Source organism: Lissotriton vulgaris, chromosome 9 (genome assembly GCF_964263255.1).
Source record: "Lissotriton vulgaris chromosome 9, aLisVul1.2, whole genome shotgun sequence".
NCBI classification, from domain to species: domain Eukaryota; kingdom Metazoa; phylum Chordata; class Amphibia; order Caudata; family Salamandridae; genus Lissotriton; species Lissotriton vulgaris.
The window spans coordinates 1100852025-1100876367 of record NC_141697.1 but is presented as its reverse complement, the minus strand read 5'-3'; the positions used below and the strand labels follow the sequence as shown (position 1 = coordinate 1100876367).

The 24343-nt window shown below is 44.1% G+C and overlaps 1 pseudogene; it reads right to left on the bottom strand.

The window, feature by feature from the left end:
* The window catches only part of LOC147692858 (TRAF-type zinc finger domain-containing protein 1-like), a 29675-nt pseudogene extending 6600 nt beyond the window's left edge, over nucleotides 1-23075 (bottom strand).
* Between the last annotated feature and the right edge of the window lie 1268 nt (nucleotides 23076-24343).

Below are 24343 nucleotides of genomic sequence, written 5' to 3'. Positions count from 1 at the left end.
GTTAAGCTGACCCACTGCTTGTTGTAACTGATGCAGGGTCACTTTCTCCTTACTAAGGCACAGTTCCAGGGAAGCCCTAAATTTTGCTACTTTCCCTACCGGCAAACGGAAACATCCCTCCACAGAATCGAGCTCTATTCCCAGAAACTCCAGTGAAGTAGATGGTCCCACCGTCTTACCTGGTGCCAATGGCACTCCGAATTCCCTCATGAGGATGCAAAAATCCTGTAGCGCCTGCGCACATTTTGTGTCGCCGGCTGCCCCCGAGAACAGAAAATCATCTAAGTAAGGCATAACATGGCTATGCCCAGTGGCCTCGGTGAATGCCCATTCCAAAAAACAGCTGAATTTCTCAAAATAAGCACAAGAGATGGAGCAACCCATTGGCATACATCTATCCATGTAGTAACGTCCTTGGAACACAAAGCCTAACAGACGCTGATCCTGTGGGTGTACCGGGAGCAACCGGAACGCCGACTCGATATCTGACTTCGCCATCAGCGCTCCGGGCCCCAGGCGATTCAACATGGTGACGGCATCATCGAAGGATGTGTACCGCACCGAACAAACTCCCGAGTCAATCGCATCGTTCACCGAGAGACCTTTCGGAGCTGACAAGTTATGGATCAGCCTGAATTCCCCTGGGTCTTTTTTGGGGACCACTCCTAATGGGGAACAGATGAAATTTGGTACTGGCGGGTGCCGATATGGGCCCGCAACCTGGCCCAGGGTAACCTCTTTTCCAATCTTCCTCTCTACCACCGCTGGATTATGCTGAGCCGATAGTTGGTTTCTACAAAGTGGTTCCCCATGAAAATCCCCCGCCGGGATGTGGAAACCATATAAGAATCCATTCCTCAACACCCCAGCGGAGACATGATCAGGGTATTTGTTTAGCCAGGGGATCATTGCCATGATTTCAACAGGGGTAGGTAACGGTACACAGTGGTCCCCCTCAGTCTTGTTTGGACCCTCCTCTACCTCCCGACCCGCCATTCTTGGATCTGCACGAACTCTCCGGGTGCGAGGAATTCCCACATCCCGCACACGCATGTCTGAACTTACATGTCCCTTGTGGTCTGGTGCAGTTGCCCCTGTTAAAGCTCCAACAGACCCCCCTCTTTCCCCCATTCCCACCGGTCCTTGCTTGGTGGTCGCCACCGGCGCCCGCTCGAAAGGGCACCGCGGGCTGTTGGCGGGAAAACCCCGACCCATTCCCGCCTGGCGAGGACGTCTTCGTCGCGCCCGGCAGGAGCTGCTTCTGCTAAGAAATCGAGTTGAGACAATCCCACGTCAGAGATGAATCGTACTCTTTGGCCTTACGGAACTTCATGTCGTAACCCATCCATTCATTCCCCCCATATGTTTCATAAAAATCCATTATTCGTGCCTGATAGCAAGACAATTCAGGCAAAACCTCGGGCTTACGTTCCCCAATAATTGCAGTAAACATCGCAAAGGCCTCGGCCCAATTTGTTATTGTCTCATCCACCCTGAATCCCGCCATCTTGGCTCGCCAGACACTCGGGTGCCACAAATCTTTCTGCGTCTTAGCATACTCCATCTCGCGATGGTCAGTCAACAGAGAAAACATATTAACATACTTGTCAGCCCATATCAATTCTTTCGTGGCCAACGGGATATGTTGAACCACTCTCTCCCGTCTTGAGGGCAATGAGCCCTCCCCCGCAATTGGCAATGCCTGCTTACCCGGTTCGGTTGTCGTTCCCGCTGTTTTTCCGACGCCAGCTGCCGGTCCTTCCGGGGTCACCTGTGGGGGGACAAGAGGGAGATTCGCCTTTGCGGCATCTCGCGACTGCCGAAACTGCTGAATTAGTAACCTGGCCTCTTCGGCCGTGTCTCCAGGTGCCGTAGCACCCCCTGTTTTTCTGCTGAGCCATGTGGCCAACTGGGCGGCCAATTCAGGTGGCATGTCCTCCTCGTTGGCGGGCGTAATCACAACCGGAATCGGCTGACCCGCGTCCGGGATTCGTACCGGGGACTCGGCTGGAATGGCAGGGCTCACCGGGGGTACCTCGGGGACCGGAACCTCCCCCCCTGCAGCCCTATTCCTGACCAGTTTCCCCCTACACTCAGGGGCGACTCCCGGAAATGCCGGGCCTATTACCTTCTTTGGTTTACCCGGATTGTTCATCGCAGCCATCTTCTTCTTCATGTTCGCCATATCTCGGCCAAGCGCTGGGACCTGAACAACGTTTTGTTCGATCTTCGCCATTCTGCTTACCAACATGCGAAGCACCTGGTCAGTCTCGGACCTCTTTCCTGCCTTCTTGCCAGACATTGTTTTCGAATATTCGCTCCAAGTCAATCAACACAGTCCTGGATCCTTAGCCTCGAAGTCGCTGAAAGAGAAACACAAGAATTACAAGTTCTCAAAAATTGGTTCTTGTTCCGTCGAGGGCTCACGTGCAACGAGTGGGTGCAGCTTCCAAGCACAGGCACAAGAGGATGCTTCTTCGGATTCCTGCTCTCTTTATTCCTCATCGGGAGGGCGTGAACCCTCCGCTGGTACGCCTACTGGGCGTGGCCATCGGTGTAGGTGTCTAGGACAACCCTTCTTGGGCGGGAAAAAAGGCGCGCCCCGGCTACGCCGCTTTGGGCATACCAGCCGTGACACGCCCCCGCCCAAAATGGTTTCCCGGGAGGATCCGGGCCCCCAACTATACGTTCGGGGGGACCGAGTGGTCGCCCCTTTCCAAATGTACCGATGCACAATAACTTTTTTGCTTTGTCTATGTGCAACCAGTCTCTTTCTCTGAATTCTTCCTTTATGACATTCCAGAAATTTGTGCTGCATACAAGGCACAGGCAATTGAGTCACAGAAAGGGCCACATTAACATGTTCAAGCCAGACCTATTTGGTTTGCCAATTCATTTTCATATACCTTTTGGTAAAAAAACACAATACAGGATGCAGTTGAATCTTTGACTATCAATTCCAAAAAAATCAAAAAACCTACAAGAACTTCAAAGTAAGGTCTTATCACCACAGATGAAAAGGAAGGGAGAGTCCTTCAGAAATGTTACCACAGTGACTATTCAACCAAGATGGTTTGGAAACTGAACCATGAGCTGCCTGAAATATACTAATAGGGAACAAATATATTTACTTTGCATTAGGGGGGGAACTATCATTGTCTCTCTGCCCGCTCCTTGGAGTAAAAGTAATATGTACCTAGTAATATGTGAGTCTTCTGTCAGGTACAAGGGTTATGGGGTGCTGAACTTTCGTGGCACATCAGTACGACAACTCTGGGCTTTTCGTTGCCACCTGAGCCCGGAGGCACGCTAGGACTCTGCCGCTGCCTCCCCGCTCCAAAGTCTGCTCCTATTCACCCAGGCAGATTCCCCCTGATTCACGATGGGTTGATAGACAACCCTGATGCCCTCACAGTACTGCGCCTCTGCACGCAAACAGCCGACATTCTACTGCTCTCCGCCTCCCCTGGTATTGTGGCTACGTCCTCCCTACGACCCGACTGAACGGAACTCTGATCTCTTGTTTTTTTGTGATCATGCCTCGTATGTATCCTGCCATTTTGAGATGGTTCCCATCGATACCCACGACCCGGACCCGCCATCTTGTTGAACCTTGTCCTTGCCTTCATTCCACTGGACTCCATCCCGTTGACCTTCAAACATTTCTCTTTTGCTGGACTGCCTTACCTCTAACTCCGCCTCAGGTCCCCCTCTATCCTCTCACCTATCTCAGCCTCTGATTCTGGTTACCCCCAGCTCTCTCTACCCCTTTTGATGTTTTATTTTTTTCCATTCACGCCACATACTAATTATGCATTCATCTGTAATAATTATGCTTCCATCAGTTACCCTTATCCGCTATCCACTAGTAACACTTGTTTTTTACTGTGTAATCATTGTGCAACTAATGTGTAATTTTTGTACATTGCAACTTCACTGTTCCTTGTGTTCCTTGTGTTCCGGTTCCATGGTTTCTCACCCCCGCGCTACTCTGACGGAATGCAGAACAAAACAAAACATTCAACCCCAGTCAAAAGATCTGGGTTAAATCCATCATTTGTGTGCTCACCATGCCACCCCTCTTCAGCCAGGATTTAATTTAACCTAGATCTCTTCACTGGGGGTGACTGTTTTGATTTGTTCTGCATTCCGTCCATCAATTGTGTGCCTTTTCTTTCTCGCCCTAAGTGCGCCAGGTATGCTCAGACATGGGTCCTGGGCTCACTGTGCCTCTGGAATCAACCTATCCTGGCTAAAGGGGGGTGAAACCCCGAAACCAGTCCTAGGTGTTTGTTTCTGGTCCAGGGAGGACAGGGCTTGGCAGGTCGGGCTGGACTGTTCCCTTGAGGCACAGGGTCAAGACTGATTTGCATATGGCCAGGTCTAAACTGATTTAGAATGGTGAGCAAAAGAATGATGGATTTAACCCAGATCTCTAGACTGGGGTGAATGTTTTGATTTGCTCTGCATTCCGTATATCAATTGTGTGTCTTTTGCCAAGTTTGGATAACACATGTGCTTTGAGGTTTTTTGTTCCTAGAATGTAAATGTAAATGTATTGCTCATATAGCACATGAATCACCCCTGAAAGGGTCTCAAGGCACTGTACAAACACCACTGTGGAACCCTTCCTGGCCTTTCCCAGTGAAGTGCCCACTCCTGGGCACCCCCAAGGTGATGCCAGGCATCCTAGCGCTGTTGGAGCCGTTGTGGAGATTAAGCAAGCTATTGCCCAGAGTTGCAGAGTGGGACCCATGATTAGAATAGGCACCGAGGCGAGAATTATCAGGTCCGGGGAATTTGAGCCCAAGACCTGCAAAGGTGGGAATTGAACCCTGGTCCGAGCCAGACCTCTGCATCAGGGTCTGCCGCTCTAACCATTGAGCCACACTTCTCCACAACAATATGTTATAACAAAGTCAAGCTCCCTGAAAAAATAACACCCAGTGCAATTGTCTGATTGTCTGAGGACTGAACTATGAAAAATAATTGTTTGGTCTAAATAAATGATCACTATATGGTGGGACCCTAGGTGGTAAAGTCTCCATACTTGGAAGGATGCTTTAATAGATATCAACTATTTCTCCATGCTGATATGATTGCATTTAGCAGGGAACAACTTCTTGGAGGCAATTGCCACGGAAAAAGTGTTGCGGTCTCATTGGGACAATATTCCACCAATCGCAAACTGCGAGGCATCGGGCTCCACCACTTATGGAAGTACAGGGTATGAATGACACAAAACTTTTAACTTCTTTGACACAAGAGGATGAAGGGCTGTTCAAAATTGTTTCAACCTCTTTTTAGTTCAATTGTATCCTTATTGGGGTGATGGAAAACAGGGCACTGTACAGATTTTAGTTTTGAGAATGTTTTTGTATTTTGCTGTGCAGCAAAACCCTCAGCAAAGGGTCGCGCAAAGTATAAATTGAAACCCTCTGGTCTTTATTCGTTCTTCAAAACTTTATATGTATTTAAAACTGACCCTGGGTAAAGTAACACAAGGTCATCTTTCTTCACTCCCATTGGCAAACATATACATTCCTCCTGGTAGGGTATCCTACGTTCTTGTTGACTCCATTGTTTCTTTTGTGCATAGAATCAGTATTTCTGAAGATTGCACCCATATAATTTTGGTAGGTAATTTTAATGACAAAATCTCAAACTGGTCCCACTGAGCCTTTAGTAACCAAGAACTGAAAGACGCTTGGCCCATCCCTGAAATGTTGTTGTCCACTCAGACCCGATCAGATACGAGAGGATTGAGCCTTCTGGACTGTTTAAGAACTAATGGGAGATTTCCAAAGGACTCACCCACATCCTATACATTCCACGCTGCTCTGGCGGAGTCATTAATGAACTATATGGTGGTATTGTATCAACACTTTGGCGCATGCACTCAGTTTAAAATCCTGTGTACTGATCTAAGTGGCCATGGTATTTTATCAGTAGATGCTAATTTGGAGTTTTAGTTGTCTGATGATTGGAATTAAACAAATTATACAATTAAGTTTAATAGAACAAATGGGCGAATCTTTTGAGATAATAAAAATCTGATAAGTCTAGGGAGGTATGTTAAAAATGCGAGCTCTGCCCCTGGTCAGGAAAACCCAATCAATTGGTTTGAGAAGCATATGGCCCAATTTAGAGTAAAAAAATAGGTAATGGTATTGATAAAACGGCAGTTACTTCACGAAAGGTAAAAAGCTAAATCAGGATTTGAATGCTTTATTAAGGGACCCATTTAAGCAGGCCTTATTGTCTAAGCAGAGGGGAATCACTAGGTTACAAAAGGTTAAGAAGTAGACTCAATGCTGCTGAACGTAGGGGGGAGGACTCCAAAAGGAATAAACTGAGGGAGGTTGCACGCTTTGGGGACTCACGTAAATATTGGACCTTAATCGCTGAATTCTGCAATACTAGAACTAAGGCAGAAACCATTTAGATATCTGACGCAGAATGGACCCAATATATTTCACAGCTATATGCTCAAAATACTTGGAGGGGTTTTAATTTGAAGTCAATCCCAGAGCACTCTTTGCTGAATATTTTTGGTCCTACCTCCTGTCAGGAAATAGAGAGTTTTATTAAAGGGGCACAGTGCTCTGGTGCAATGAGCCCGGATGATATCCCGAAAGCTATTATTAAACAAGACAGCGAATCATGGGCTCATGTTCTTTTACTGGTGTTTTCTTACTGCTACTCTTACAGAATTATTCCACCCTCCTGGAGAGGAAGTATTATGGTCCCATTATATAAAAAGGGTCAGGCAGATTTCCTTATTGGATACAGTGGGAAAAGTGTTTGCTAAGAGTGTACTTCTTCATCTGTAGGATTGAGCATTTGGTAATGATCTTGTACCTGCAGAGCAAGCGGGATTCCGTAAGCACAGTGGCACCTTGGATAATAGCACCTTTTTACAAACTCTGATCGAAAAATATCCAATACATAAAGGGATGACCTTATATGCAGCCTTCATAGATTTCTCCACGGCCTTTGACCGGGTTGACCGGTGAATGCTGTGGAGGAAACTGGTTAAAATGGGGATTCTGGGCGAATTACTAAGATTGATCATCGCGCTACACACCACTACATGGAAACAGGTGTTGATGGGAGGCAACAAAGGCCTGGCAAGAAAAGTGGTAACTCATAACGGGCTGAAGCAAGGTTCCCTATTGGCACCTCTTCTTTTCTCTTTGTACATTAGTGATCTGCCAAGCCGGATAGGGCAGTGTAATGGAGATTTGCCTAAATTAGGCCCCTTGGAATTGGGTTGTCATCTTTATGCGGATGACGCTATCATTTACTCCAATACGTTTGCAAAGCCGACTTAACACGTTAGCTAATTTCTCTGATTGACACTTTTTAAAAGGAAATATTGTAAAAAGTAAAAATATGTTTTTTAGGTCTCGGGGATGCAAGGTTAGGAAAAATCTACATTGGTTTCTGGGGAAAAGTAAACTTGAGGTTGTGAAGCAGAACCTGCATTTGGGAAGAATCAAAGTCAAAGTCAAATTTGAGATAAAAAAAACTCATAAAAGCATGATTTTTAAAACCTCCATTTGCTGGTATGAATTCATTTCAATTAACAATAACTAACTAACACATACATATAAAAATACAGATAAAAGCAGTTTAACAATATTACATTTTTTTAAAACAATCTCAGAAGTCATGTATTTGTGAAGATCATATAAACTCTTTTGTTTACATTACACATGAATTCAATACATTTTAAAATTTCTAAAATCATATACATACTAAAAGGGATAGAATTAATCATGACAAATCTTTTTTCCTAATGGCCCAAACCCATCCGAGATATTTTGCAACTGCATATGAAATCGGTAATGTGCTAGTGCAAATTAGTCTTAGTGCCACCGCACTGCCCCTTGTACCTGAGAGCCTGCAAACAGCTTTTAACCAAACTCGTTTTGGCGTGCTATAAGCTATACATACAAAAAGAAGATGGGCAATGGTCTCTTTGTCAATCTTACAAACCAGGCACATGTTGGAACGGCCTGAAGACCACCTTCCTGTTAATGATCTTATCGGAAGGGACCCCGCTCTAAGTTGGAGATAGAGCTTTCTATCTCCCGATTTTGTAATACCATCCCAAAGTTGCGGACAGCTTTACACTCCAGGAAACAACCCTCCATAGTAGTATTCCAATTTCGGTACGCAATCATTTCCCAATATTTTTCTTTTAGTATAACCTTCGATGGCAATGGGACCAGGATCAGTCGTGCCGAGGCGGTCTGGATTCGTTGTAATCGTTTCAGGAGCTTGGCTGTTGTTCCTGAGTAGATGGCATTTCCGTAGTCGAGTCTGCTGGTGACAAGGGCCTGGGTGACGGTTTTTCTTGTGTCGGGGAGGATCCATTTGAAGATCCTCCGGAGCATTCGGAGAGTGTTAAAGCAGGACGCGGAGACGGCGTTGACTTGCCTGGTCATGGAGAGGGTTGAGTCAAGGATGACCCCCAGGTTGCGTGCATGGTCTGTGGGTTCCGGGGCTGAGCCTAGTGATGTGGGCCACCAAGAGTCATCCCAGGCTGATGGGGTGGGTCCGAGAATGAGCACCTCCGTTTTGTCTGAATTCAGCTTCAGTCTGCTGTCCTTCATCCAGTCGGCTACGGCCTTCATTCCTCTGTGGAGGTTGGCTTTGGCGGTGTGGGGGTCTTTGGTGAGGGATATGATCAGCTGGGTGTCATCGGCATAGGAGATGATGTTGAGGTTATGTTGTCATGCGACGTGGGCGAGTGGGGCCATGTAGATATTGAACAGCGTTGGGCTGAGGGAGGATCCCTGTGGGACGCCACAAATGATATCAGTGGTTTTTGAGGGGAAGGGTGGGAGGCGAACGCTCTGGGTTCTGCCGGAGAGGAAGGATGTTGTCCAGGCCAGGGCCTTCTCTTGAATTCCGATGTCATGGAGGTGTGCTGATAGCGTTCGGTGGCAGACTGTGTCAAATTGTGGAATACCTTACCTCAGTCAATTAGGTCTAGCCCTTCTCTCTGGTCTTTTCGTAAACAGTTAAAAACTTGGCTGTTTAATCAGTAATACCTCAAAATGTACATAAGCACTTGGAGAATCTGTTGCAGACGTCACAGCGCCGAGACGCCCACGGGCATTTGTTCGCGCTTAATCAAATGTCAAAAATAAATAAATAAATAAATAAAATAAAGGCTGCTGATAGGTCCAGGAGGATGAGGGCGGCTGTTTCTCCCTTGTCCATCAGGATCCTGATGTCGTTGGTGGCGGTGATGAGGGCAGTCTCGGTGCTGTGGTTGCTGCAAAAACCGGATTGGGAGGGGTCCAGGATGTTGTTGTCTTCGAGGTAGCGGGTTAGCTGTTTGTTGACGATCTTCTCTGACACTTTTGCTGGGAACGGGAGCAGGAAGATGGGCCGGAAGTTCTTGAGGTCCTTGGGGTCCGCCTTGGGCTTCTTCAGAATGGCGTTGATCTTGGCGTGCTTCCAGCTTTTTGGGAAGGTTGCTGTCTCGAAGGAACAGTTGATTGTTTTCCGGAGGTTGGGTGCAATGGTTGGGCTGTCTTTGTTGAAGACGTGGTGAGGGCAGGGGTCGCATGGGGATCCGGAGTGGATGGAATTCATGGTTTTGGCGGTGTCTTCGTCCCTGACGTGGGACCAGGTGGTCAGGCGGCTGGTGCAGGTGGTGGACTCGGTGGCGATTGCGGGGTTGGCCGTGTTGAAGCTGCTGTGGATGTCGGCGATCTTGCGGTGAAAGAAGGTGGCCAGGGAGTCGCACTGGTCTTGTGATGGTAGGATGACGTTGGTGTTGGAGCTGGGGTTGGAGAGTTCTTTTACGATGCTGAAGAGCTCTTTGGTGTTGTGTGCGTTGTTGTCTAGGCGGTCCTTGAAGGCGGTCCTCTTGGCGGTTCTGATGAGTTGGTGGTGTCTGCGGGTGGCACTGTTGTGGGCTGTGTGGCTGTCTGGTGTTCGGTCGTGGAACCATGCCTTCTCCAGCTTCCGACAGGTGCGCTTGGAGATACGGAGCTCTTCGGTGAACCAGGCGACTTTCTTGTTGGTGTGGTTGGTTGTGGAGGTCTTGAGAGTGGCGAGGGTGTTCGCGCAGTCGTCGATCCATTGTTTGAGGTTGGTCGCAGCGGTTTCTGGGTCGGTGGGGTCGGCGGGTGGTCTCAGGGCGAGGGTGGTAGTCAGTTGGTCCTTGGTGACCTTGCCCCAGCAGCGGCGTGGTAGATGTTGGGTGCGGTGGTGTGTGGTGGGTTTCCTGAAGGTGAAGTGGACGCATCTGTGGTCGGTTTTTGTTAACTACATTACTTCTTCCCCTTTCCCACTGTTTAGATGCACTAGGCAGGGGAGCCCACTATCTCATTTACTATTTATATTGGACATCGAACTCCTTTTAACTCCTATTCATTCTTCTATAAACACATTTGGTGACCCGGATGTTAAGCGTCGTAAGTTTGTTCCAGTCGCCCGTAGTAGAATCCTTCTGTCATTGAGTGAAGTGGGACAGACACATGCCACTTGCTCAATCAATTATGAGGGGCACCTGCAACCTCTGCGCTCAGTGTTGGTACTTGGAAGGTGCCAGTCCGGTAGATAGTGCAGAAAAGGCCATTCACCCAACCTCAGTGCCGAAAACCTTTTTTCCATAGTACTGCGTATGTGCTTGATGAATAGGGTGCCTCTACTCTGGGCTTTAACCCTGAAAGGACCGTTTTTTCTTTTGGCCAGTTGTGCCTTGCCCAAATGAAAAGACCAGAGTCAGACTCTTCTTTAATGCAAATTTTTAGTGCCTGCTGGGGTGGGCTAATTCCCCAGTATTCGTTAACATCAAGCAGTCGCAGTGAGTGCTATAGGTATCAATTATGTTTTTGTCCTACTTGGCTGTTTAATATTTCTTGCCACAGCCTAGCCTCCAGATTTTGTTACCCCAAATTATGAAGACTGTTGCACAGCTTGATGAAGGCGTCCTCCTCAACCCCTTGGTGATCGAATAGGCCGAAGTCAAGTCTTATCTGGGCTGGGGATGAGGATTTCGGCAGCTACCATACTCGCCTAAAAATTCTTGTTGTTATTTTGTTCACCATATAAAGATTACTCCCCAGCATTATCTCCTGGCCACATGATAAGCAATTTGTAATCTTAGCTGTCATGATTGTTAAAAGTGGGGTTAGGCTTGGTCCAAGTAGCTGCCTTACCAGCTTTGTAAAAGCTGATTCAATTGACAGGGCTTTGGACCCAACCACTTACTTCTGTTTTGAGAACGTTCCCTTTGAATCCATATCAACCCCCAGATATTTATATGATGTTGTAGTTACTACACTTTTGCCATTAAAATGCAATCCGCCACTCGGCTGCTTCTGTTTCCTGAAAGTAATTGTCTTTGCCTTCAATAAGTTTAATTCCAGGTCATTACTTGTTGAATAGGGAATCAGCTGGCCGAGAAGCCTCTGGAGATCGACCCGCGTGTAAAAAAGAAAAGTAAAATGAGTAAAAAAGGTCCTCTGCATATAAAAAATCACTTATACAGGTTCCGCCTAGTTGAGGAGGGTGGGAGTTGACATTGTCTAGTAGCTGTGATAGATCTAAAATAAAAAGGTTAACAAGGAGAGGTCCCAGTATACATCCTTGTTTAACGCCAAATGAGGTTGGTATTTTTCTTGAGACGTGAGAGCCGTCTCCCAACTTTATAGTATTTGAGTGGAGTTGGATTATTGCCTTTAAGAGGGCTGGAGAGATTCCCCATTTCTGCACTTTATACCATAGCAATCCCCAAGGCACGTGGTCAAAGGCCACTTAAAAGTCGACAAAGCAAAAATGGAGTGACATTCTCAAAGCTGATGCTTTCTCCATCAATACAGATAAAGTGAGCAGATTACTAGTAGTTCCCGACTTGGCCACAAATCCGGTCTGATTAAAAGGTAGACAATGGTTTTTGTGTGCCCAGGACAACAGCTCTTCAAGCAACAGACTAGCATAATGTTGGGATTCGACAATCAGGAGGGCTATCATCCTATAATCTTTGGGTCGGCTCTCTATCTAAATTGAAGATTGGGTGGATAATGGCTCCTTTCCCAACTCTGGTATATGATGACTCTGCCAGCAGTAAGAGAATAAAAGGGCTAGCTGTCTAGACCACAGCATAAAATCTGCTTTATACAGGGCCTGGCGAAGACCATTGGGCCCAGGAGCCCCATCTGACCAGGCGTTGCTTATGATGTGTGCTTTTTTGATCTCAGAACTTCAGGAACCTATGATGTCTTAGACAAGAGCTAGCTCTTCTTGCTGGTTCGCAATGACAATAGTGTTAGTAACTTGAGTGTGAGCAGATGGTTCATTTTGCTTCCTGTACTCGTTGTTTCCAATAGAGGTAAAATTCAGGTGGTATGAGCTTGTTGAATCTTTCCTCTCCATTTTTGGGTTCTTTAAATTGATCTGTTAAAAACAATACCCATTCGGCTTTGGTTATGTTTTCACTGCTTTAGAGCCCAGTGTCCTCCTATTCACAAGTGACCAAAATAACTTTGGATTAGTATTTTCGCTGGCATGTACTAATTTCAGCCAAAACTGATCGTCAATTGTTTGTTTGTCTCGGTCCATTGCTTGCCTAAATGCTTTTTAGGCTTGCTTGCAGATTTGAAATAACTGAGCATTTTTCAGACACTTCCTGGCATGAAGTAAGGATGAGTTACATTGAATTTTTTGTTTTCTAGTGCTGAGATAAGTAATCGATTACTGGTTGGTGGTTTTGTGAAATGGAGGGGAATTTGCTAAGCAGTTGATATGAGAAGAATTCCCATGCTTCTGTTAGTGCAATGTCGACTTCTCTCCTTACTCCTAGAAGAGCTCTACATTTTGTCATAATTGTGGGGACTGAGTGATCTGACCATTTTAGCCTTTTGTGATTCTCTGTGTGAATTCCAATTGTTGTTTGACTAATTGTCGCATGACGGGTGACACTAAGGGATAGGCTGATTTTTTGAGGATGATGATCAATTCCTCCCTGTGATGCAATGAAATAATACTCTATCAGTGGAAGCATTTCGTTGTTACTTAGCGTGAAGTCTAAAAATGAATGGGTGTGACCGTTTGTTCTTGTCCAAGTTGCTGAAGTCTCCATGGGAAAACGGCCATTCAGTATTGAATAACCCAAGCTGTCAAACTGTAGAACTGTGTATTATCCCAATTAAGTCTGCCTGTTACAGGCAGGTTTCTATTGGGCCGTAAGGTGTAACAAGTCTGCTGGATGTATATCGACGTACTCCTCTGTAATGTTTGGAAAGAGATTTTAGTCGAGTTAAGGCGTCTGACTCTCATACGGATAATCCAGTCTTCTTCAAATTCTAGCTGATTGATGTTTAAATTTAATTTACAGGCAGCATAAATCGAAAGTCTACCCCGAGGTCTGCCGTACTTATGCAATCTCGAGGCAGGAGACCTAAATTACAGGTAACCTTCTATTGGAATGCTTGTCACCAACCTAGTCTGCTGGAGAAATATGATGTTGTATTTTTTTTATCAATTTTAACGTATCAATGGATTGGGATTTTGCGATAAAGCCTTTGATGTTCGGTAACCTATTATTAGACTAGGATAGGTGCTATTTCAATCTTTCGACCCCCTAGACAGGGCTTCTGGCAGCCAGGTCCAGTCGGCCCCTAAGGTGGCTTGTCGCTCTCTTGCTGGATCATCATTTTCATCTAAAGTACGGCTTCGAGACAATTTTAGTTTTGAAAAAGGTGGATGTCTTGAGTGACTGGTAAGGGCCAGGGGATTTGCAAGGTCTAACGGATACCGTAGGTCTCTAGGAGTTGTACATTTTATGTCCCAACTGCTAAATTGATCTGCCAATGATTGGACCAATTCCTTTGTTGCCTCCTATGCAAATGTAATTAGTGTTGCTTCGGTTGTTTGATTGCTGTCACTGGGTTTGAATTCCATTGAAATTAAATTGTTGGATTCCAAGTTGCGTTGTTCTGGGATTGATTTAAAAATTCTGAGGATGTTCCCTCGGTTTAAGATACCATGCGGACCTTGAGAGATATACTCCGGGATTAAGAACAATTTGGCATTAGAGCTATTTGTCGCCAAATTAGGTTCAACACACTCAAGGGGAGACAGACAAGAGATTTTTAGGCAAATTGTGACAGTCTGAATATCATAAGTCATACACAGACAATCCAAATTGTACACATATGCAAATAATGAATCAAAAGATAAATAAGCATTTAGTGTATTGAAGTCGACGACGCTTCGAGCCCTATTGTAATACAAGGTTCATCCTCAGGACAACAAGAGATTGCCTAGAAATTACATATATACAGAATGCCCACACTGTGGGGTTATTTTGCCAGAATACACAATTAGGGAAAAGAGAAGGAAGGGGGAGGGAAAACAACAACAAATTAGAAACATATATGGCATGTCAACCATTCATTGCTAGTAATTAGGTGTGCCCTGTAGGACCATAGTGGTGCCAATCACGATAAGTCGTGCAGATGACCCAGAAGAATAGAGCCCCCCCCCAAAAAAAAAGGCAGTAAACCTAATTTGACTGTGCATGCAAAATAGAGAAAGTGACAGCCAAAGAGGGTAAAAGCATGTGTACACAGCGCTAGCGATGTAGTACAGGTCCGTGACCGAGCATGCAATCATAATGATATCACAAGGAATGACAATCACAACATGGGCACAATGTATTTTTAAATCTTTTAAACCGTGTCGGGGAATTGTAAGAAGGCCTATCAGGTGAGGTGCGAAGAGTGTAAGGTGAACCTCCACCATACATTTGAACGAACTATGCTGAGCGAGTGTGGAGTGTGGCTTCCTGAGTAATAAGGAGTATCTGTTCCTCAATGCCAAATCACCAAGGATACCGGTGATATACACACTCCCTAAGGTTCATATAAACGCTGAGCACCCGCCGGGACGGCCCATAGTGTCCGGTTGCGGTTCAGTGCTAGAACCTCCGGGCCTCTTTGTGAATCATTTCATTAAGGACTTTGTGTCAACAACTGAATGTTACATACGTGATAGTATGCACATGATCAATATAATAAAGGAGTATCCCTTTGACCCCATGTCCAGTGTACTTTTTATTCTGGATGTAGAGTCATTGGGCCAGATGTATCAAAGGGTTTTGCCCATTCTGTGTCTATGGGGAAATGTGTTGATACATATGGCCCTATGTATACTATTATCCCTCAAAATGACTCTATGCTTGTTATTCAGGACACTTTAACTAAACGACCTAGGCCCCATAGAATACCAACCCTGTTCATCTTACAGCTACTTGAGATATGTCAGACTAAAAACTACTTCCTGTTTGATGGCCAATATTTTGGCCAGATCGAGGGTACTTCTATGGGGGCAATTTTTGCCCCCAACTTGCCCATCTTATATATGGACAGTCTTGAATGTGGCTGTATTTTGTCGTCGCCCAATCCCTTCCACAGTGGTATCACACTGTGGAGGTGATATATCGACGACATTTTTATGATTTGGACTGACTCAGAAGACTTACTCCAGTCATTTCTACATTGGCTCAACAGCAATTGTAGTGGTCTAACTTATACGCTATCAACCAGCCATTCCAACATCCCCTTTTTAGATCTCAATATACAGGAGAAGGATGGAATTCTTATTACGAGTCTGTATAGGAAGCCCACCGAACGGAATACCCTTCTAAGCTACCAAAGCCACCATCCACGTGCTCTTTGAGATTCGTTACCATACTCCCAATTTCTTAAATTACGTAGAAATTGTTACCGGAATGAGGATTATTTCAGGAAGGCCAAAACATTGAGCGCCAAGCTAAGGGCGCGGGGGTACCCACGGAAGCTAATTCGCTCCTCCCTTAAACGTTCCTGGTACTGCCCTAGAGAGGTATTACTTGAGCCTAAACCCATCAAGACACAGAACCGGTTGGTTTGTGTAACCACTTTCTCACCTGCATCCAATGCTATCACTCAAAGCATTAAGAAACACTGGCCTGTGGTTAACGCAGGGCGTCTCCAACTTGAAAAACCACTCTTTGCGTTTAAAAAATCTAAAAACATTAAGGCCATATATGTTTCTAATTTGTTGTTGTTTTGCCTCCCCCTTCCCTCTCTTTTCCCTAATTGTGTATTCTGGCAAAATAACCCCACAGTGTGGGCATTCTGTATATATGTAATTTCTAGGCAATCTCTTGTTGTCCTGAGGATGAACCTTGTATTACAATAGGGTTCGAAACGTCGTCGACTTATATACACTAAATGCTTATTTATCTTTTGATTCATTATTTGCATATGTGTATAATTTGGATTGTCTGTGTATGACTTATGATATTCAGACTGCCACAATTTGCCTAAAAATCTCTTGTCTGTCCCCCCTTGAGTGTGTTAGTTGGACACCGGCTGGTGTCCCACTTGTATCACACCTAACTTTTATGTACTTTATGCATTGGAAATTAAACTGTCCGGCTGGACATTTGATATAGAACTATTTAGTCTATATTTATTGAAATGTATTGTTTTCTGGTCTAGGGACATTGTCTCTGTTAATACATAAACCCCCCAAGGTCCCTAGCTTAATGCACCTTTAGGTACCCTTGTGTTTTATATATAATAAAATTGGTGGTTTCCTAAGCTCAATCTGGGAATATATTGCTGATGAAGTTACTTGTTGGGTCAAGTTTTGGTTTGGATATGGTTGATGAACCGGAGACAAACTGCTGATAATACTGGATGTACTTATTGAACCCGGTGATGTGATAATTTTTTGTTTTAGAAAATAGTTACTAATTGTGTTTTGAGTTTCTACTGTGTCTATTGCACTTTTTTTAAAGGCTTTTTTCTCGTTTACTCAGCCTGTGTGCTTGTGGTGAGTTGTTTGTTATACCGTTGTCAGATTTGGTACATACTGTAACCCTCCTGCCTGGTGAGAATTTTGGCTTTTGCATGGTCAGCTGGTCAGGCGCTAATACGTTCTGATCTCCATCAGCTAATTTATCTTGATGGTTGGGGCTGCTCTACGTAGTGACACTTCGGTTGTCGAGTGTAGGTTTGGCCGCTGGGGTAGCTGTTTGCGTGGCTAATGTTGTAGAGACAGGGACCATGTTACAACTAATGAATCCTTGCTTTGTGTTATGCTCCTTGTGAGCAACAAGCATGGTTGCGTCTGTTGAGCAGGGGTCCTGTTGCGGAGTGCAGTCCTGCCTTGATAAAGGTAATTTCCTGATTTCAGTTAATAGTGTTGGAAGAAATTGAGAAAGTGAGGACAGGCTGTCTATTATTGGAAAATATTAACATACTTCTTGTGCTAATTGAATTTTGGATTGTGCTTTTTTGATCAGCATGCTGAGAGCTTCAGATTTTTGATCTATCCCAGCAGTGTACACCGCAAGTGTATTTAGTAGATCAACCTGTAGGTCTAGGATATCTAAGTGATAGTTAATGCTGATACTGTGGATTGAATGGTTTGCAGAAGTTGTGACCAAAGTACGTTCGGTTCGGCGGAATGGCATCCTTCGGAGGGGTGCAAGGTCTTGTTGGACTCAATTTTGAAAAAAGATAGGTCTCGAGAAGTACACATGTCACAATTACCACCCGAAGGGTCCCTATGATTGTACTGATTGACTGAGTCTGAAAAAGTTTTTGGGGTTAGCAATTTGATTTGACCTGGTGTTGACCTTGTCCATTGTGCAGCTTGGGGGCTAGGTACTTTTTTACTCGTAACTGAGTCATCTGTGTTGGTTTTTTATTGAAATAAAAAGCATGAGGGTGAGTTGGGATTAGATTTAGGATGAGAGTCGTCACTTGATATGGTGATTGAGGAGGATCCATGTACAAGATCTAAATGTAAAGTTAGTGGGTCATAGGGAAATTCATCGAATCCCCGCGGTGATAAACTTGCCTCAGTGAATTTTAATAAGGGGTGTTTTTCCTTTTCTGGGGTGTCCTCTAAAGCTGGGCTGCAAGCTTGCCCACTGGGACCATCATGGGCTATGGCCTGTACTCTTAATTGAGCAGAATCTGATTTCGAGCATGTCTGGATGGAAAGTGAAATTTCATTGTAGTTATTTAATTTCGATTTATTCGTAGCAGTATTTCTGAAATAGTATCTCATAGTTGTCCTTTTTGTGCCAGCAACTGTGGGTGCTGTTAATCTGTGTTTTAGATCCTGGGCGTTAGAAGTGACTGGTGATGTTAACACCTCCGTAATTATTTGTGCGGCTGGCGTACCGTGGGAGCTAGTGGGCTGGTTGGAGGGCTGATACCCACATCCCGGTAATGCACTAGGTTGTCTTGAATCCAACAGTGATGTGGCTGCCACCATATCTGTAGTTTCAATTGTAGATTCCATCCTGAGTTTTTTATGATTTTTGTCTGGTTCCTTCCTGACTCTCAGTGACCTCATCATAGGTTTGGGTAATTGTACTAATAGCTGTTGTTAGCTGAATGGTGGATGCTCATGCAATGGTGTAATCTGCTAGCAATGAATATTACTGTCCTGTGGGCTCTCACTGGGCCACTATAATTAGCGCTCCTACTCCTGTTAAAAAATTGGGTGGGGAGACTCTCTGGGTGGGGGGCAGCAACAGTCCCTCACTACCCTTGCAGCTCCTCACCGCCACCACTGCCCTAAGCACCCGTCCTCCGGCTCAGCGTTACCGTGCTCAATACCTCTGTGGGCTCTTGATGGGCTTGGGGCGGGGACTTCAACTGGCTGCCACTAGGTGGCTATCTGCAGCTATACTGTTCCTGTGGCCGTTCCTGGCAGTGAGAGGGAACAGCATGAGATGCACACTTGGCATGCCTGGCATGAGTGGGGGCGTGCTGGGGAACTACAAGCCGCACCCGGTCTGACCGGGCCTCCTCCGCAACTCCCGGGGCCCGCTCTTTGCGGCAGCCACGTGGCTGCCGCACTCACTCCTGCACGTTGGCTGGCCCTGGTTGAGGAGCCAGTGGTGCAGGGAGTTAGGCCACACCTACATCGAGTGCCAATGGATCTCCGTGGCACTGGGCACCGAGTTCCCTATTCCAAGCACCAGGTTATGTGCCTGCTCAGCACTCTGATCTCCAAGGCAATCCAAGGCAGTAGGCTCCGGGCTTTAAGCTCCGATGTCCGGACTCTCAGCACCGGGCTCGTGGTACACTCTGCACCACGTCTGCATCTGCATCACTTCTGTCTGCGTCTGCCTCACCGGGGAGTTGAAAAATGCAGAGGGGCGCCCAGCTAGACAATGCGGGCATGACACAATAAGAATAAGAAGCGGAAGTGAAAGCAACTAATGCCATTATGAGACACACCCAGCAGTGAGTATAGGAACTTAAGAATGGGTCTGTGAAACATAATTTATTTGAATGTCCGCTGATATCTTACTTCTGGGCAAATGTCTGGTGGAAATCTCTCAATTTTTTTTAATTGATCATTCCTTACACATGAAATGATAATAATTTCATTCTCACTTTTGTATATGAATGGTAATTTGTTTGGTTTACTAATTTCTTCTGCTATCAAATGTATTACTCTAAATTGTAAATCTGTGATTAATGTATCTTCAACTGTCTGGTGGGATTGGAAATCATATATGAGAAATTGGATTGAATTTTCATTCAATAAGAATAAGATCCATCACAATCTCACATAATCAGTTTGGAAGACTTTAACTGTTTCTCTTAATATTATAGAAATGCTTATTGTAAACTGGTTTGTATTAGTTAGTATTGCATATTTAGCCCCCAACTTGTTTTTATTTCTTTTATGGATTTTATAGCATGATTGCATTGAGTAACACTTTCTTCACTATTAATTCAAATTTAAACTAAAATGTAAGACTATTTTGCTGTTATTTTTTTGTATCCCTTCATGTCATTATGTCACAAAACTCAATAAAATAATGTGAACTGTTTCGGTGTGATCAGTCAAAATAGATACCATTCAATTATATGCAGAGATATCAAGTCCTGGTGCAGCAAGACACCTTAGCAAAATTGCGTGGCCTACTATTGCAAGCAAGAGGAGACACTGTAATAAAGTTTCAGGTACTTTATTCTCCAAAACTTCAACAGGCTCCCAGCCACATCAGCTGTTCTGTCAGCTGCTCTCGCAGAGGTCCAACTGACAATAGAATGTTGGTAAATACCATGTCATGGGAAAGACAGGGGGAAAAGGGATAACACAAGGGATTAAACTGATTCTCATGCCCTAGATTATCTGCTTAATATAAGAAACAACACAAACCATGTCAAACGTGGTGAAAATCTCATAGGATAATGTCATAAATATATTTCTCTGATCCAGGTACATTTGAAATCATCGATTATAAATAGAAGAACCGCTTTGATGCTGTGTGTTGTTCAAAAGCATTTTGAAACAGGAAGGGGTGGGAGCTCACTGCTGACCTCACAGCAGAGTTCGCCCCTTAGCATTATGGTAAATGCAGTTTGCAGTGTGTGCTAACTTGGTATTTTGCTGGAGTGTTCCACCAAAGTTGGTGCAGATTAGTGCTGTCATCTCTAGACACATGTGTTTCTGGATTTTATCCTTCATCAGTAGAGATCAAAAAAGATTTTCTTCTGGGGTTTGCTGAGCAGGCTTACACAATTCTTACAGGTCTCAGTACCTCTCACAGGCGCACCGGTGCATCTCCACTAGCTCGTCAGCTACATGGCTCAAGGGAGCCTTTTAAAACAGGAAGGGGTGGGAGCACACTGCTGACCTCCCAGCACAGTTGGATTGACAAATGGCTATGATCCAAGATTATTCTAGGTGAAAGCTCGCAATTGGTTATCCCAGTTATTAAGTTGGACACGAAGAAATAGTCCAGCTATACAAATCGTCTATGAGGTGCCGAGTAAAATGTGTATCCAGAATCAGCCGCCCGCTAAATCTGCCAAATATCAACCAAACCATATTCCTAGCATAACCCCTGCAAGGACTTAAAAATCTTAAACCTCCATACTAAGATTGGGGGCATTGCTGAACAGGCTAAAATTAGCATCTAAATGAATGTTGAAATCCCCACACAAGATTCACCGAGGGGGACACATAGCAAGCTCAATGTTTGATGCTACATTTTTAACATAGTTTTGTAAAAACATCGTGCGAAGCCAGCGATAACGGCCTGATGCCAAAGCTGGACACACAAACAAAACATGGTCCAGAGTCTGGGTACTCAGCATACATAAATTATAAATGCTCCCATTATTCGGATTCTGAGACCAGTTTGCTGTAAGGTCATTTAAAGGCAGAAGATTCATTTGAACTAAAATAAGCAAGCGTCGAATACCATGTTCTAAATTCCAAAATAACTATTTTTGTGCAATTCTCAGTGAGTTTGTCCTAATGATTAGTTTTAATCTTTCTTTAGGGTTACAGGATTGAATGTCTCTATTGAAACTAGTTTTGCCACTCAGAGGTTTTCGGTGTGACTTAAATCCTAATGATGGAAGGGTGATCACTAATTCTTCTTGTATACTAAAGGCTTTAGTGCCAATGAGAAGTCACGGTAGTTACCTGCCTTAGCATCAAAGATTTCATGGCATAGAGCACCTCTTAGTGAATCTGTCTCGCTATGTTTTAGCTGTTAACCCTAATGTAAAACCCTGGATAAGCCTTCAGTATAGGAGCTTATCAAACCAAATTACAATGTAATTGCCACTGTTGGAACTATCCTGTTAAAATTACATATTTTACGTAGTATCTGACCTTCAACCTTATCCAAACATTGCCAGTCCTTAACAGGGATTGATTCAATCGCATAAAGCAGGTTTGGAGGGATTTTGCCGTAAAAACTGTCAATAAGTGTGAAAAATGTCTTCTACCCATAGTGCTGTAAAAAATGCTCAACCATTGGCGTGCGATGTAGCTTTACTAGTACAGTGTGAAATGTGAAGTATATTTTTTGAGCTGCTTGTTAAAAATGTACCTAAATAAAGGTATGAATCTACCACCTCCAGCCTTTCAGGGCCGATTTGCCAATTAAAAGTATATGATTTTCTACTTTTAGTACTTTTCAAACTTAAAACTTTACTTTTGGATCCGTTTATTTTCAATAAGTGGCCCACAGTATATTTTTGTAGGAAAACCAACTTTTTTTTCAACCCAATAGGGATTAAGTCCATTACTACTATGTCATCTGCATAAAGTAGACATGCAAAAGTTTGGGTACTTATGTTCGGGGCATCTCCATCAGCTTGAGCAAAACAATCGGATAAATCAGCTATAAATAGGGAGAAAAGCAGCGGTGCTAACAAACAACCCTGTTTGAGTCCATTTTCAGTAAGGATTACTTTTGATAATCCTTGATTTCCACCCATTAATATCTTGCACCAAGTTTGCGTGTGGAGTGCTATGATCAAGGATAGCAGGGGGGAAGGCAAGCCCATTTTTTGCAGTTTTCTCAATAATAAAGGTCGATCTACCTTATAGAAGGCTGCGGAGAAGTCAATAAAAGCCATAAATATATTTGAATTACGATAGATTGTGTATTTTCCTCTATTAGTTTCAATATAAAAATGTTATCTAGTGTAGAGTCATTTTTACTAAAGCCTGCTTGATCAATGGGGAGAACTTTTTTCTCTACCACCCATTCTGTAAGGTGATCGAGGATTCTCCGTGCAAATATTTTCCCCGTCGCATCCAGTAAGGCTATTTGCCGATAATTACCTGGATGCTATCTCAGGCCCTTTATGTATAGAGGAATTAAAATACTTCCTGACCCAGATGATGGGATTTTCCCATTGGAGTAGCAAACATTAAATAGTGGAGCTAAGTAGGTAGCCCACAAAAAAGGCTCCTTTTTGATTAGCGTCATGGGAATTTCATCAGGGCCCATTGCTCCTGAGGATCTCATTTTTTTAATAGTGCCGACCACTTCATCAATAAAATGGACTGATCCAATGCCACAATATCAGATCAGCAGGAATCGAAATTCACAGAGTACAATTCCAGCAAATAAAGTTTCCAATCCTCTTGTTTTTGGGTATTGGGGGAGATTTCACCCTAGTGCCGCAGCATTTGGTGAATATTTCCAAGTACCTTTCTGAAATATTTTTTGAAGCAGCCTCTTTTAGCTGTGTCCATGCATCATCTTCTTTCATTTGCCTTAGGGAGTGTTTTTCGTCTGTCTTTTCCTCTTTAGCAGGTTTACTAAATTGCTTCGCTCATGTGAAAAAATACAGGAACAGGGCCCTCGCTAGTTTATTTTTTTCCCTATGTAAAGTGAGCAATGGCTTAAAATATGGTCTCAGTTGAACAGGGACATGAGTTGATTTGCGAGATTTAGCCAAAAGGCCAATATTATGGGAAAAGACATCAATAAATCAGGTTGAGTACAGTCACACTCAACTGATTCTAAGAGCAGCTGATCTCTTATTACTTTAGATAAGTGCACTTTTAGTTTAGAGGTTACTTGAGTGTTCCAGTGGCTTCTACCATTTGTTACATTAAACCCTACAGTAACACCTTTAAAATTCCAGGAGCCTACCTTATCACAAATGAAGTCAATTTTAAAGCAAATCAGTATGTGATCACTAAAAACACTTCCCAAGACTTCCATATTTGTATGTTTGTTAAAATAAATCTGCAGAGACAATTAGATAATCCAGAATTTATCTCCCAGTAGGTGCCTTATGGGTATAGTTTGCTGGAATATCTTTCCTCAACCTCCCACTAGCAATTATAAGATTTAAGCTTCTCATACCTTCTAGAATAAACGCCAATTTTACCTGTCATGCTATTGTTCGGGAATTGAGCAGTGGGAATATTTAGGGCTTCATTTTTTTCAGTGTTAGAAAATACCCTTAGACTGTGCGAAGAGACTTTAGAGTTCAAATCTCCCACTAATATTGTGTACCTACATTCTTTAAATTCCAGGATGGAGGAGATAAAGGAGAAAAGATCTTTTAATAGACGTGAAGAGGATGCGTCGAGAAAAAAAACAACAGAGGATGCGTCGGGAGGTAAATATACGTTTATTATCAACAGCGAGTCCAAAAGAAGCCGGCCGACCTTATGATCCAACATAACCGCCTGAATTGGGTTAGAGGCATGAGAAAATTCTTCATAGGACCAACTGAGGCTTGTACGTAACAAGATTGCAATACCTCCTTTAGCAACTCGCTATTTACACGGAGCGCCGGCCGGCTTAGCACAATATTATCTTCGGCGGAACAGTTCTTAGTTATCCAAGTCTCTTGGAGACAAATTATATTGGGATTCTGCTCTTTTAGGAATATAAGTTTGTTTTTATTTGTGCTAAGGCCAGCTGCATTCCAAGATATTACAATAATATCCTTGCTAGGAAGAATTCCTGCATCTTAGGGCTACAGGTCTGTCTGCATTTCTGAAACACCAATCTTTGGGCCCA